Source organism: Pleurodeles waltl, chromosome 3_1 (assembly GCF_031143425.1).
Source record: "Pleurodeles waltl isolate 20211129_DDA chromosome 3_1, aPleWal1.hap1.20221129, whole genome shotgun sequence".
NCBI lineage: Eukaryota > Metazoa > Chordata > Amphibia > Caudata > Salamandridae > Pleurodeles > Pleurodeles waltl.
Window position 1 is genome coordinate 1,387,062,842 of NC_090440.1, and position 13,318 is coordinate 1,387,076,159.

Genomic DNA, 13,318 nt, shown 5'->3' on the forward strand with positions numbered 1-13,318 from the left:
GCTTGCAGCGCCGCCATGGGGATTCCGACCCCCTTCCCGCCAGCCTCTTCCTGGCGGTTTACACCGCCAGGAAGAGGCTGGCGGGAACGGGTGTCGTGGGGCTCCTGGGGGCCCCTGCACTGCCCAGGCCCCATAATGATTTTCAGTGTCTGCTTTGCAGACACTGAAAATCGCGACGGGTGCAACTGCACCCGTCGCACCCCTGCAAATCCGCCGGCTCCATTCGGAGCCGTCTTCCTCTTTGCAGGGGCTTTCCCGCTGGGCCGGCGGGCGATCTTCTTGAGATCGCCCGCCGGCCCAGCGGGAAAGTTAGAATCACCGCTGCGGTCATTTGACCGCGGTGCGGTGTTTGGGCAGTTTCCGCACGGTGGGCGGTGCCCGTCGCCCGCCGGGGTCGGAATGACCCCCAGAGTCTGCTATCACTCACAGGTGTAATAGTCCTAGATTTTTTATTCATGTTGCATGTTCTGATTTTTCAACAAATACTTACCAGTTCTACATGTGGGCTAAAACATGAGAAGTTTCTTAGGGCTGGCAGGACAAGAAGCTTGAAAAAGAACCATTTTGTAAAGATGTATCCTAATACATGTGGCACAAAATCACATAGGTGTCCTCCTGCTCCGGGTCTTCTTCCTTCTCTTCCAGTTCCTTCCATGCTTCCTGTTCCAAGTCCTTCTTTCTGAGTTGTTTTGGTCCTCCTGATCCTCATCTTGGCCCTGGCCCACCTAGGTCTGGTTACCCTGGTACCAATTTCCTGAATCTGATACTCCTAGTCTTTCCTGACCTTGTCTTTCTGCCCTTCTCCTGCCCTTCTTTGTATTAGCTCTTCCTGGGCCTCCTGATCCTGGTACTACTTATTCTCACCCTGAATCCCCTGGTCTACTTCACCCCTCTCTACCTAACTCTGTTGTCCTGATTCTCCTTGATCTGGCACTCCTAACCTTTTCTGGTTTAGGTCTTCCTCGACGTACCCCGCAACAGCCACATCTCCGCACACCTGAGACACCTGCATTGGCTCCCAGTCAGCAAAAGGATCACCTTCCGTCTTCTCACCCACGCACACAAAGCCCTCCACAACAAGGGACCGGAATACCTCAACAGACGCCTCAGCTTCTACGTCCCCACCCGCCCCCTCCGCTCCGCTGGCCTCGCACTTGCTGCCGTCCCTCGCACCCGCCGCTCCACGGCGGGTGGGAGATCTTTCTCCTTCCTGGCGGCCAAGACCTGGAACTCCCTCCCCACCAGCCTCAGGACCACCCAGGACCACTCCGCTTTCCGGAGACTCCTAAAGACTTGGCTGTTCGAGCAGCGATAACCCCCCCTTTCCCCCCTAGCGCCTTGAGACCCGCACGGGTGAGTAGCGCGCTTTATAAATGTTAATGATTTGATTTGATTTGATTTGATTCCTGATTCTCCTGGCCTGGATCCCTGTTTTCGTGGGCTACCTGATACTTCGCCCACAGATCCTAGGGTCCTCCTTATTAAATCCTCTTGGGCTGGGCTTGTTCACTTTACAAGATCCTGGACATTTTCATCCACCTAACCTCGTCCATTGGTCCTCCTGGTTCTGCTCCCCCAGTTTCTTCATTACCCTATTTGCCTGTTCCCAATGCCTTTTCTCTTGGTTCTCCTGGTCCAAGTCCTTTGTGTTACTCCTTTGTCTACTCCTCATGTATTGGGTCTTTTTGTAGTGGTCGTACTGACCTTTGTTTCACTAGTCCTCCTAGTCCCTCAGCCCCCCTGCCCCATCCTATTCCCACTAGTCCTCCTGGTTTCCTGATTTCATGTTCCACCTTGCTCTTGTCCATCTCACCCTTGTCCCCTTTAATATGGTCCATAGTCTTTGTGGCTCTGGTCTTCTTAATCCCTCTGGCACTGGTCTTCCTGGTTCTCAGGTCACCATTGTTCATGTAGTCCTTTTCACGCTGGTTTAGAATCCCAGTGAGTCTGACCCTCATGGCCTTCTGATTCTGGTGCTGATGGGCTTAGACTTACTGGGCCTTTTTATTTCTCCTGGTCATTCTAATCTAAGGTATCCCTAATCCCTGCTAGCATTAGTCCTTTCTGGTTGCGGTCTTCCTGTTCTTGGTCCATTCTCTTCTGGCCCCTTGGTTATCCTTTACCTGATCTCCTTGGTCTTGGCCCTTCTGTCTTTGGTCCTTCTTTCCACTAGTCCTCGTTGGTCTATCTACCCAGGTCTACTACTTCGGACCCTGGTCGTCTTCATCCCTATGGTCCTGGTCAGTGCGCTCAGTCCCTCCTAGCCCTCCTCCTCATTATGGTTCAAGGCCTTCTGTTCCTTCTACACCTGTTCCTTCTGTTTCTTTAGACCCTTGCCCACTTGGTCTAGATCCTCCTGTTCCACATCCTGCTGGACCTCTTGGTACTTCTCACACTGGTCCCAATACCTCTTTTCCTCTTCTTCTCTATCCTGTCCCTCATTGTCTATTTGTTTCTAGTAGCCTCTGGCATTGGTAACCCTGGCCCTTGTAGTTTAGGTCCCCTGGGGCCTGATTCTTCTTGTCCTCTCCTAATGGCTGTGGTTGCTCTAGCTTCCTAGTAGTCCACCTCCTGCCCCTTATTCTCCTACTTTTCATCCTCCTTCTCCTACTTGTCTTACTCCTTAATTCCCTAGCCTATCTCCAATCTCCACAGTGACTTTAGTCAGGTACAGCCTAGAAGCTTTTCTCTCAGATTGTTTCAGTTGCCAGATTTTCTTTGTAATGACAGCATTGTCAAGGATGGAAATTAGGATCAGTAAAGGTCCTTGCCCACTTAAAACGCTTTATAGTATGTCACAAATTAAAAATACAATTTACAACATACATGGTGCAGGTGACTAAAATATCAGTGTGGTTGAAGAGGGCACTCATGACATCGATCCAACAAACATTAAACATCTATGCCTGAAACTCACTTTGCCGTGTGAATAGTATGAAAATGTGTGTTTATTCATAGCCTGCAGAATGAACTCCTCCTGTGAATTACCCAGATGCATTACTTTACTATTTCCGGCATTCATTTCTGCATTTCACAGAAGCCGTAGTTCTGTGTCTCACTCAATTTGCTCCTGTAAGTCTCCCAAAGCACCAATTGCCTTCTGTATTGTCCCTCCCTTTGGGGCCCATATACCGGCTACCTATCTGCACTCCTTGTTTGCTGCTCCTTGTCGACTGCTGCTGTGTTGCCAGGTCTGAAATAACAAGCAAGCACAATCCTGCTTAAAACGAAGCCTAAAGCTAGCACAAGGCCTTCCACGAGTCACCCAAAAAGAGCCCATACCTCACAAACAAACAACCGCCACAAAAGTCACATACACAACACACCACCCACAACACACACCATGGCACCATCTAAGCACACCCGGTTCACCAGCTGAGGACCATGGTGGACAAAATACTCAGGGTCGAGCCGCAGCTATTTGGGGCATAGGTGCAGCAGACGCCCATGGTCAAGAAGATAGATGTATAGCAGAGGATAGTCAACAAGGTCAACGCAGTAGGAATCCATTCATGCACAAGGGATGACATCAGGAAGAGATGGAATGACCTCCGGGGGAAGGTGCGTTCCATGGCATCACAACACAACATCGCCGTACAGAAGACTGGCAGTGGTCCCCTACCTCCTCCCCCCAAATACACCGACTGGGAGGAGAGGGTCATGGCTATCCTGTACCCGGAGGGCCTCACCGGACTCCCTGGAGGACTGGGCTTGAGTAAGTCAACTACACCTGCAAGGCATGTATCACCCCATCCCTCTCACTACCACCATGCCCCCATCCCCTACCCAGCCCACAACACCCTCACACTCCTACCCATGTCCCCTGCATGCCCACAACCCCCATACAATTCTCTATCCAGCCCCCTGTGCACAGTCACCAACCCATGCATGAAATGACAGGAGCACCACAACACCTAGAATACACCACTCCCCCCCTCACCAAATGCATCCAAAAGAACACCAAGGGACCCTGCATGCCACCACATGGGAATAGAACCACCAATAACTCCTAAGCAGAGCTGCAAGAGACATGAAAGTGCAGGACACTGACATCTCTGTTCTCACACCCACAGGCACCACCGACCATGCCATCTGGAGGGAGACGTCAAGGAATGCCAGTACTCCACCTAAAGATGAATGCCCCACTCAGGAGAGTGCAGAGGGGTGCCTGGCCCATTCCACGGTCCTGGACACCAACCCAGGACACCACTGACACCCTTACCTCTCAGCCACCACCCTCAGCTCTGGCCCAACGCCCCCGCACCAGTATCTCCAGGCCACGGACTGTCTGCCCACAAGTACAGAGTCCGAGTCTCCATCCACCACCAGGCAGGATGATGATGGGCCCAGTGCAAGTGGGACTGCCAGACCTGTGCAGGAGACACAGGTACAGGGGGCAAGGGCCATTGGGACGGGAGCAGTGGGTCAGGGGGGTGGCCCAAGGAGGGATGCTGCTGCCCTGGAAGCCATTGCTGAGGTCCTGGGAGTATACCACCATTCCCAGGACAGGTTGGCCCAGATCCTGGCCACGCTGGAAGGGAATCAGAGGCTGCAGGTAGCACACCATCACGAGGCCATGGAGCAATGCAAACACCTCAGTGCTACCATGGCTACCATTGCAGGGGTGCTGCAGTGCCAGTACAACAGACAGCCTGAGTCCTCCACCCACCAGCAGGTTCCTCACACTAGCCAGGACAATACCCTGCCATCCACATCAGCAGCTGCTAGTGGACTGGTGGCACTGCCAGAGGACTCACAGGACACCAACACCCCTTCCACTGCAGCTTAGCTTCCCCTTCGCAAACGTGCCCTTAGACCCAGACATCCCTGTGAAACAACAGCCAAGACCAAGCCCACTGCTAGGAAGTGACTCTGCCCTGAACTATCTCCCTTGTGTGCCACTGAGCTACCTTGTCAACATGCCACTGCCATTGCACCATCTTCCAATGGCCCCATGGACTATCCCCCTGTGCAACCAACAACTGTGGAAATGTACCTGAGTATTTTGTACACCATGTGCCCACTCCCTTCCGCTGTCCCATCAGTCGTGGATGTGTTTTGTTTGAATAAAAAAACACCTGTGCACTTAAAATATCTGTCCATTATTTATATGTGCTAACAAGTGCAAATGTAAATATGGTGGGCAGTTAACATCATATTGCTGTTTTATTGCGGGAGGGGGTCTAACAGATTGCAGTGTTCCAAGTTTGTGACACTGTACATTCCATTGCTGTAACACACATATCCTTCTTCAAACATGACGTCTACACATCACTGGTAAGGGACACCACAGCACTTTGGAACATAAGTCACTCGAAACAATGCAGTAAACCCATTCGTAACATGGAACACTACCTGAGAGTCACTGGAAGTATAGCCGGATTAGCTGGGTCCTGGAGTTGATGTCTTTCCCCTCTTCTTCCCCATCACTCTCATCCATCCTCTGAGGTGGCAGGGGTGGTTGCACAGCATCACCTCATCCAGTAGTGGGATAGCTTTCCTCAGAGCCATGTTGTGCAGCATGCAGCACGCCACCCCTATCTGACACACTTTGTCAGGGACATAGCAGAGGGGCCCTCCAGAGAGATGAAGTCATCAAAACCTTGCCTTAAGGAGTCCTATGGTTCTCGCAATAACCCTCCTAGTGCGACCATATGCCTCATTATAATGGATTTCAGCATCTGTCCTGGGATTCCTCACAGGTGTCAGGAGCCACCTGGGGAAGAGGGACATTTTGATTTGCCACAAACACTTCAGTCACAATATTCCACAATTCAACTTGTACATGCAACACTATTGCCCCTCACACAGACGCAGAGAACATGGTAATCCTGTCTGGGTATTGCCTGGTGTGGTGTGTATTCTGCATTGCATCACTGTGTAGGCCCTCTTCCCACTATGATTCCATGAGGAGGATCACTCATCATACCATTACTCAACGAAGGGTAGAGGGAATAGAGCCATGGATTAGCACCCCAGGCGTGATGGTGTGGTGTATGCAAAATGACAGCCCCTGCCCTACAGGTGGTGTAGTGTAGGAAGTGACCACATTCAGCTGGAGTTAGTCATCATGGCGATAGGCAGTGTTCACCGCCGTGTACCTCTTCACTGGATAGCATTGGTGACTATGGAGAAGCATGGCCAATCATGATCACCGCCGGCTGTGACGGTGCACACCGCCGTGGTAAATACTGCCATTTTGTCATGCCCTTGCCACTTGACTCCTGCATCTCGAGAGGAACGGAACTCCACTGCGTGAGCTGCTGTGTCCTGACTCTGGGCCTGGTAATGGCATGTGTTACAGGGTAGCGGGCCCAGGCTCTCACTGCGGAGGAGCTTGAGAAGCTGGTAGACGGGGTCTTACCCCTGTATGTGAAGCTGTATGGGCGACCCAAGGCTCAGGTAAGTTGCTATTAGTCCTCATTGAATGTGTGTGAATGTGCCGGATGCCTGTAGGCGATGATGGCTGTGTGGATGCTTACCCGTGATGTGTCTGGCAGTTGTCATCTTGGCTATTGTCAATATGTGTGTCTCCATGGGCCATGTAAGGTAGAACTGGCTTGGCATTTGTGTATCAGGCACCCACACTGACGTGTTTCTTTATTCTGTGTGTCCCATGCGGGTCAGCGCCGATCAGAAGAAAGGAATGTGGCAAGCCATCACCAAGGAAGTGTGGACCCTGGGGGTCTACAACTGGTGGAGCACCCACTGTAGGAAGCGGTGGGAGGACCTTTGGCGATGGGCCAGGAAGACCAGAGACGCTCAGCTGGGAATGGCCTCCCACCGAAGGAGAGGTGCCCATCGCACCCTAACCCCACCTAATGTCCTGCATACTGGCGGTGGCCTATCCCGATTTGGATGGGTGCTTGAAGGCAGCACAGCAGCCACAAGGGGATGAGTACCTACACTAATGTGATGCTACTATGCTGAGTATAGTTAGGTCCCATGGGGTGCATGCAGTGTAGTGAAAGGCCCTGTGACGGGCCGGCCGGAACCAGCCCGCACACAAGACTGACTTGTGCTGCCGCTGCCTGTGGTGTTCAGGAACACCACGGGACAGCCACCAATGAGGGACGGGGTTCAGGCACGACGCGGGAAGGAGGAGGGACAAAAAGGTCGGCGTCGGCAGAGCGAGAGGTGGAGGAGAACAACGAGGAGCGGGACGGAGACGAGAACGACAAGACGGTGGAAAAGAGGAACGAGAGGGAGACGAGGAGGAGAAACAAGGTGAAAGGAACTCGGAGTCTGGAGAGTGGCTTCTCCGCAGCCGGGGAGAAGAGGATGAGGAAGCAGCAGACGGAGGTCTGAGAACCGCGGTGACCCTGGGAGGCGGAATGCAGAATTCTGCTACGCTTCTGGAGAAGCATGGCATAGCCAGGCGCGTGAATACACCATGTTGAGGAAAAGGAGGACGGAAGGAGTGGATACAAGAAACAAGGGGGTTGTGGGTGGAGGGTGAAAAAAGGAATGGGAAACAGGAGGCGAGCACTGGGCTTGATTTTGATGTAAGTTATCACTGGTGGGGAAAAGGGCCTTCGCAGGAAAAAGCACATAGGAGAAGTCACAGCGTCATAGACACACAGACCATAAACAAAGAAAAGCAAATAACGACAGACAACAGGGCCACAGAAGCACATTAGCAGGAAGAAAGAGGAAGAGAGGAGAAAAATAAGGAAAGCCACTGGCAGGAAGAGAAAGAAAAGAAGAGACCAACAGACCAGGAATGCGCAGAGTGTAAGAAAGGACAGAGACCAAGAAAGAAAGAAAAGCAATAAGAAGAGTGAAACCAAGAGACAGATAGATTAGGAGAAAAACCCCAGCGAGTGAAACAAATCACTTACCGATATTTTTCTTCTTCTGTCCACATGCGCTTCCCGGGAGACCTAAGAGGCGAAGAGTACCAAGAAGAAGTATAAGATCCAGGGACCTGAGTATCAACATCAGAGAAAGACAAGAAGAGCAAAGAGAAAAACCAAAGTCACAATTCAAAATAATACTCAATAAACATCACTTACCTGCTTGACGTCAGAATCCCGTGTTGTTATTGCCCCTTGGTTTACTACAAGCCCATAGACAGTTGTGGCCCTGCAGTCCTGCACCCCTCTACATCCGTGGGATAGTGTCCTTGGGTAGATATAGCTGGGAATGTAGGCCGGTGAGGGGTCCCCTGTTTGGGCTATTGGTTCAGATGTAGCCTCATGGATTGGCAGATTTGTTGTCTTGCCAACATATCTCATAGTGTTCCATTGCAAAGTGTTATGGAGTAGAAGGCCAGGATGGTCACATAGTGAACTGTGGGATGTTGCCTAGCAGTCAGGGGCACATTCAGGTGAATAATTCTGTCTGCTGGGGGTTAGTGCCTTAGATGGGTCAGGGTGTATGTGTGGCAACATGTATTTTCTATCTAGATTTGACCTACTTCTATCTTGTTTTGTTCCCCCGTGCTTTTGTGTCTTTGTGTGTTTTAGCATCATCTGGCGAGGGAGCTGAGGCACCGGTGAGTGGGGATGCTGCAGCCCACGGTTCCCAGGAGGCAGTGTCTACCGACGCCGAGGGGACCACGGGGGAGGAAACACCACTGGACCTAGTGACACTGACACCGCCTCAGATGGCAGCTCCCTGGTGGTGGCAGAGCCTACTGGGCCCAGCCATTCCTTAACATCTTCCACCAACCCCCATACCATCACTACCCTCCCAGTAGCTCCCCAACGTGTGTCCCGTGCTCACTACCACCATGCCCCCATCCAGGAGGGTGGGCGTCTCCTTTGCCCCAGGCACCTAATCTCCTGCCCCTGTTAGCCCTGCTGCCCTCACTGAGGAGGCTATTGACCTCCTGAGAAGCATCTCTGTTGGTCAGACAATCATTGTGAATGCCATCCAGCAGCTGGCATCCCATATGCAGCAATGCAATGCGTTCTTGGAAGGCATTCTCAGAGCCATGTCTGGCCTCCAGAGATCTTTTCAGGCTCTGGCCTCCTCTTTGACGGCAGCCAGTGTCTTTCCGTCCCCCCTCCCACAACCTCTACTCCTTCCAGTACCCCACTCCCTTCTCCCATCTCAAGTACACATCCAGACAGCCATGCACCCAAATCAACACCCAAGAAGCATGCAGACAAACACAAGCACCACATGTCCCACCACATGCAGGCACACACCCAACATTCAAAGGCAGATATAGCAACATCCACCTCCCCCACTGTGTCCACCCCTCTCCCCCCAGGACACAGAAACACTCCCAGACATCCACTCCACACACATCCACCAAACCTGGGCATACTGTACAGGCACCTGCATCCAAGCACAGCAGACCTACACCTCATATCTCCACTCCCTCATCCTTCACTCCCAAACCTGTCTCCAAAACCCCTCCAGCTGCACCTCATAAGCTTTACCTCTCCCATGTTGACCAGTTAAAATCCACTGGCCCACCCCGTCTTGTCCCTAAACGTTCCCTTGGCCTCCTGAAACCCACTCCTTCCTCATCCAAGTCCTCCGACGTCTGCCCTACCTATTCCTGTGCCCCTTCCCCAGAGAAGAAGAAGGCTTATGTTGCCCCTGATCCCTCTGCCACCCCCAGGTCCAGGCCCACTCCTCCTCCTCCCTAGGGCAAGCGCAAACCCTCACCACCTTCAGAACCTATGCCCAAGACCCCCCCTTGCAAACCTGAGTCCCCACCCCAGCCACCCCCTGTCCCTGAACCCTGAGGTGCCTGGCTGCCCATTGATGCCCCTTCTAAGTAGAGTGTTCCTTTAGCTCATGGGAGTCATGTGTGGGCTATCTTTGCCCTACCAGGACTTTGTATTGGCCACTGGCCATTTGTAAATAGTTTTTTTTTTTTATTAAAATGTGCTTCCCAGCAGACATGTTGGTGCTAAATTGAGCTGTTCTGCTTTTGTTAGGGTGTGAATGGCTTTGGGTGGTTGGAGGGGTTGGGTGTGCGTTGTGGTGTTGTGTAATTGTGCCCTTTTCTTCCTCGTGTGCTAGGCTGGAGGACTTACCGTTGTCTTCGTCAGCGGTCACAGTCCTGGAGGAATGTGGCAAGGAGAAGCACTGCCATTATTTCCAACTTTCGCTCCATGGCGGCAGCGGTGTGTTCTGTGGGCCTCCGGTGAGTGTTTCCCTTTATAGGGGTCATTTCTGCCAGGCTTTGAGTGGCCGTGGTTCCCACCCCTGAACTGATAGCAGGGTGGTGTTCATAATATGCTGGTCGGGTTGGGCCCTTCCGCCGCCCTGGAAGTGGCCTCTGCTGTTGTCTGCGGTACTTCCAAGATGCCGGAGGGTGGATGGGCCTCTGGCTGTTTCTCCTATGCTTCACTATTTGGCGGTGCGGTCATTACCGCCAGGTTCGAAATGACCGCTTAAGTCCCATTTTACCAGGCGCTAGTCAAATAGAAGAGGTTATGTACTGTTTGGCTAGCGGCGTGGTAAATAGCCACTTCCTATGAAAAAAGCAGTCGACCTGACCTATTTATTGTGAAAGCATATGTTAAAGTAATATGCCTTTAAGGATGGATTAGTAATACAGGGCCAGATGTATGAAAAAAGCCCTTTGCGATTCGGAAATAGTGATTTTTAAGAAATCGCTATTTCTGAGTCGCAAAATGCCATGTAACAAAATTGCGAGTCAGAAATAGCGTCTTAAAAATCACTAATGCAAATGCGAGGACCAAATACTGAATCGCAAAAATATTTGCGATTCGGTATTTGAAAATCGCAAATTGTGAAAACGGACACCTGGCACAGCCTGATGACATCACAAGCAGGAAGTGAGTCAGCCCAGGTTGTTTCCAGGTACCACACCCACAGGAGCAGTCATAGAGTCACAGACCAGCCCCAAGGAACAAGTTTATGAGCAAGCCAGGACCTGACATCAACATGGCCAATGCTGCTAATGGGAAGGAGAAGGGAGCGAGGAAGAGGAAGCTCAAATTCAGTGAACAAGAATTGGAGGTGCTTACTGAGGAGTTGGTGAGGAGCCATGACCGGCTATTTGGGAAGAGCTCACTCCAGGTACCAGAGAGTGAGAAGCGAAAACTCTGGGCTGACATCCAGACCAAAATCTCTGCAGTGGGGGTTGCGCAGCGCTCAGTGGAAGAAATACGCAAGAGGTGGTACGACCTGCGTTCCCGTGCCAAGGAGAGGGTGGCCAGCAGGCTAAAGGAGGCAAGGAGCACAGGAGGCAGACCATCCACCCAGACACCCTCCACCGCCATGGAAGACCTGGTGGAGTCCACACTGCTTCCAGAAGCTGTCAGTGGGGTCACTCACATTGACACGTCCGGCACACCCTGCACCAGTAAAGGTAAGTCCAATATTGATATGTAGCCCCACATGTGCATGTACAAATGCCCCTTAGGAAATAGCAATTAGTGCAAAGCATTGTGATAAGTAGTCCATTCCACATCTTACATGCGGCACAACAATGCCTTATGGGAGTGGTATTCCACAACCCGGAGCTGAAAATAGCACATAGAATGCAATGTAGTAAAGCGACACCCAGAAGAACAAAACACCCAGTACATAGTGATACGATGTTAGAGTACATTTATTACCATTGTGCCACATTTGGTGATACATACATAAATGACATGCTGCATATTGTCGTTGCAGATGGCTCAGGCCCAGCAGCAGCAGAATGTGCCAATATGGGGGATGCAGAAACACAGCCTCTGTCCGACTCCAACACCAGCGAGTCATTGTGTATAGCACCAATCAGACGCAGGGCAAGGGTGTTTCCTCTCCACGATCTGAACCTGGACTCCGATGACATGCGTGATGAAGGCCACACTCCATCCCCAGAAGCTAGATCCACCGGAAGGCAGCAGTCTCTGCCCCAGCGCCACTGAACTCCCCGCAGAAGGTCTCACGATGCAGGCACACAGCACACAGACGTAGGTGAGGGCCCATCATTTTTTGGGGGACTGGAAGCATCCATGCTCAAAGTGCAGCGCCTGCAAAACAAAAACATGAGGGCAATGCACAGGCAGTTGCAGTCACACAATGCCAATATGGGGGGGCTGCACAAGCAGTTGGAGTGTCTGAATACAAACATCTGCAAGCTGAATGAGGGACAGCAAACAGCTGCGGAGAACACCAAAGAACTGACAAATGCCATTAAGGAAATCTGTACTGAGATCAGGCATGAGCTAGATAGCCACCGCCGGCGCGACAGGCACTTCATGGGTATGTTCAGTGGCTTTTGCAGATCCGTAAATCGTCTAGCTACATCTACTGCCCTGATATCACGGCGTGCTGTGGCCGCACAGGTGGAGGCAGCACATAGCAGTCGGGATGTTGCCCAGGAATTGGTGCAAATTACCAACGTTCTGGACGCTATGCTGACAGCACGCAGTGCTACACCCAGCGAACTGGGAGTTGGGGATACTGAGTAGTCATCTAGCCTCAACAGTCTTCCAGTGCCCGTGATGGATCCTAGGCGTCGCAGTGCCAGGCACAGTACTGCCTGTGAGCCTGAAACAAGAGGTGCCGGCGAGGCCACTGCGCACTCAAGTGGGATGCGTGGTCATAAAAAGTGACATTGAGGGCCACGGGGGACTACCTTCACATGTAGAATTACAGTAAACTATAATGACAATAGTGCGACACTGTTAATGGCTCATGTCTGACTCATGTGTATTGCTATGTCCTAGTGACACGTATGTTACCTGAAGTCAAGGTAATAAAGGTGCTAACTACAGGAATACATGTCAGTGAGGTTGTGTTGTCATAACTTACTAAAATGGTTGTGCGTGATGTCAGCACGCCTTTGCCTGCCCTCTGCTGCACTGGTCCTGTCTCCTGGCTGTAGGGGTGGTATGGGATCATCATCCTCATCTGGGTATGGCTCCGATATTTCCACAGGTATGCCCCTGGTGGTAGCTATATTGTGCAAGATTGCACATGTGGCCACTATTCTACAGGTCGTGTCCGGACTGTACTGTAGTGCCCCTCCACTTTTGTGGATGCATCAGAAGCGACTCTTCAGCAGGCCAAAGGTGCGCTCCACAACATATCTCCGCTCTGCTGGTGTTGCAGGATTTAGGTAGGGCGTCATCATGTAGGTGCGCAATGCGTAGGCACTGTCGAAGGAACAGAGGGTATAATGAGTAGCTGAGCCATCTGACGTCACACTGCCATCAATGCACCATTGTGAAGAGGGAAAATTCCTAGTAGATATCCTTCACCAAATTCCCCAGCTGGCAGTCTTGTGTGAATCCCGCTGTGGCAAAAGATGTACGAATCATGTGTGCTCCCTGGGTACCTGGTCACGAGATCAGTTATGATGTAGGAGGCATTGCATATCACCTGTATGTTCATT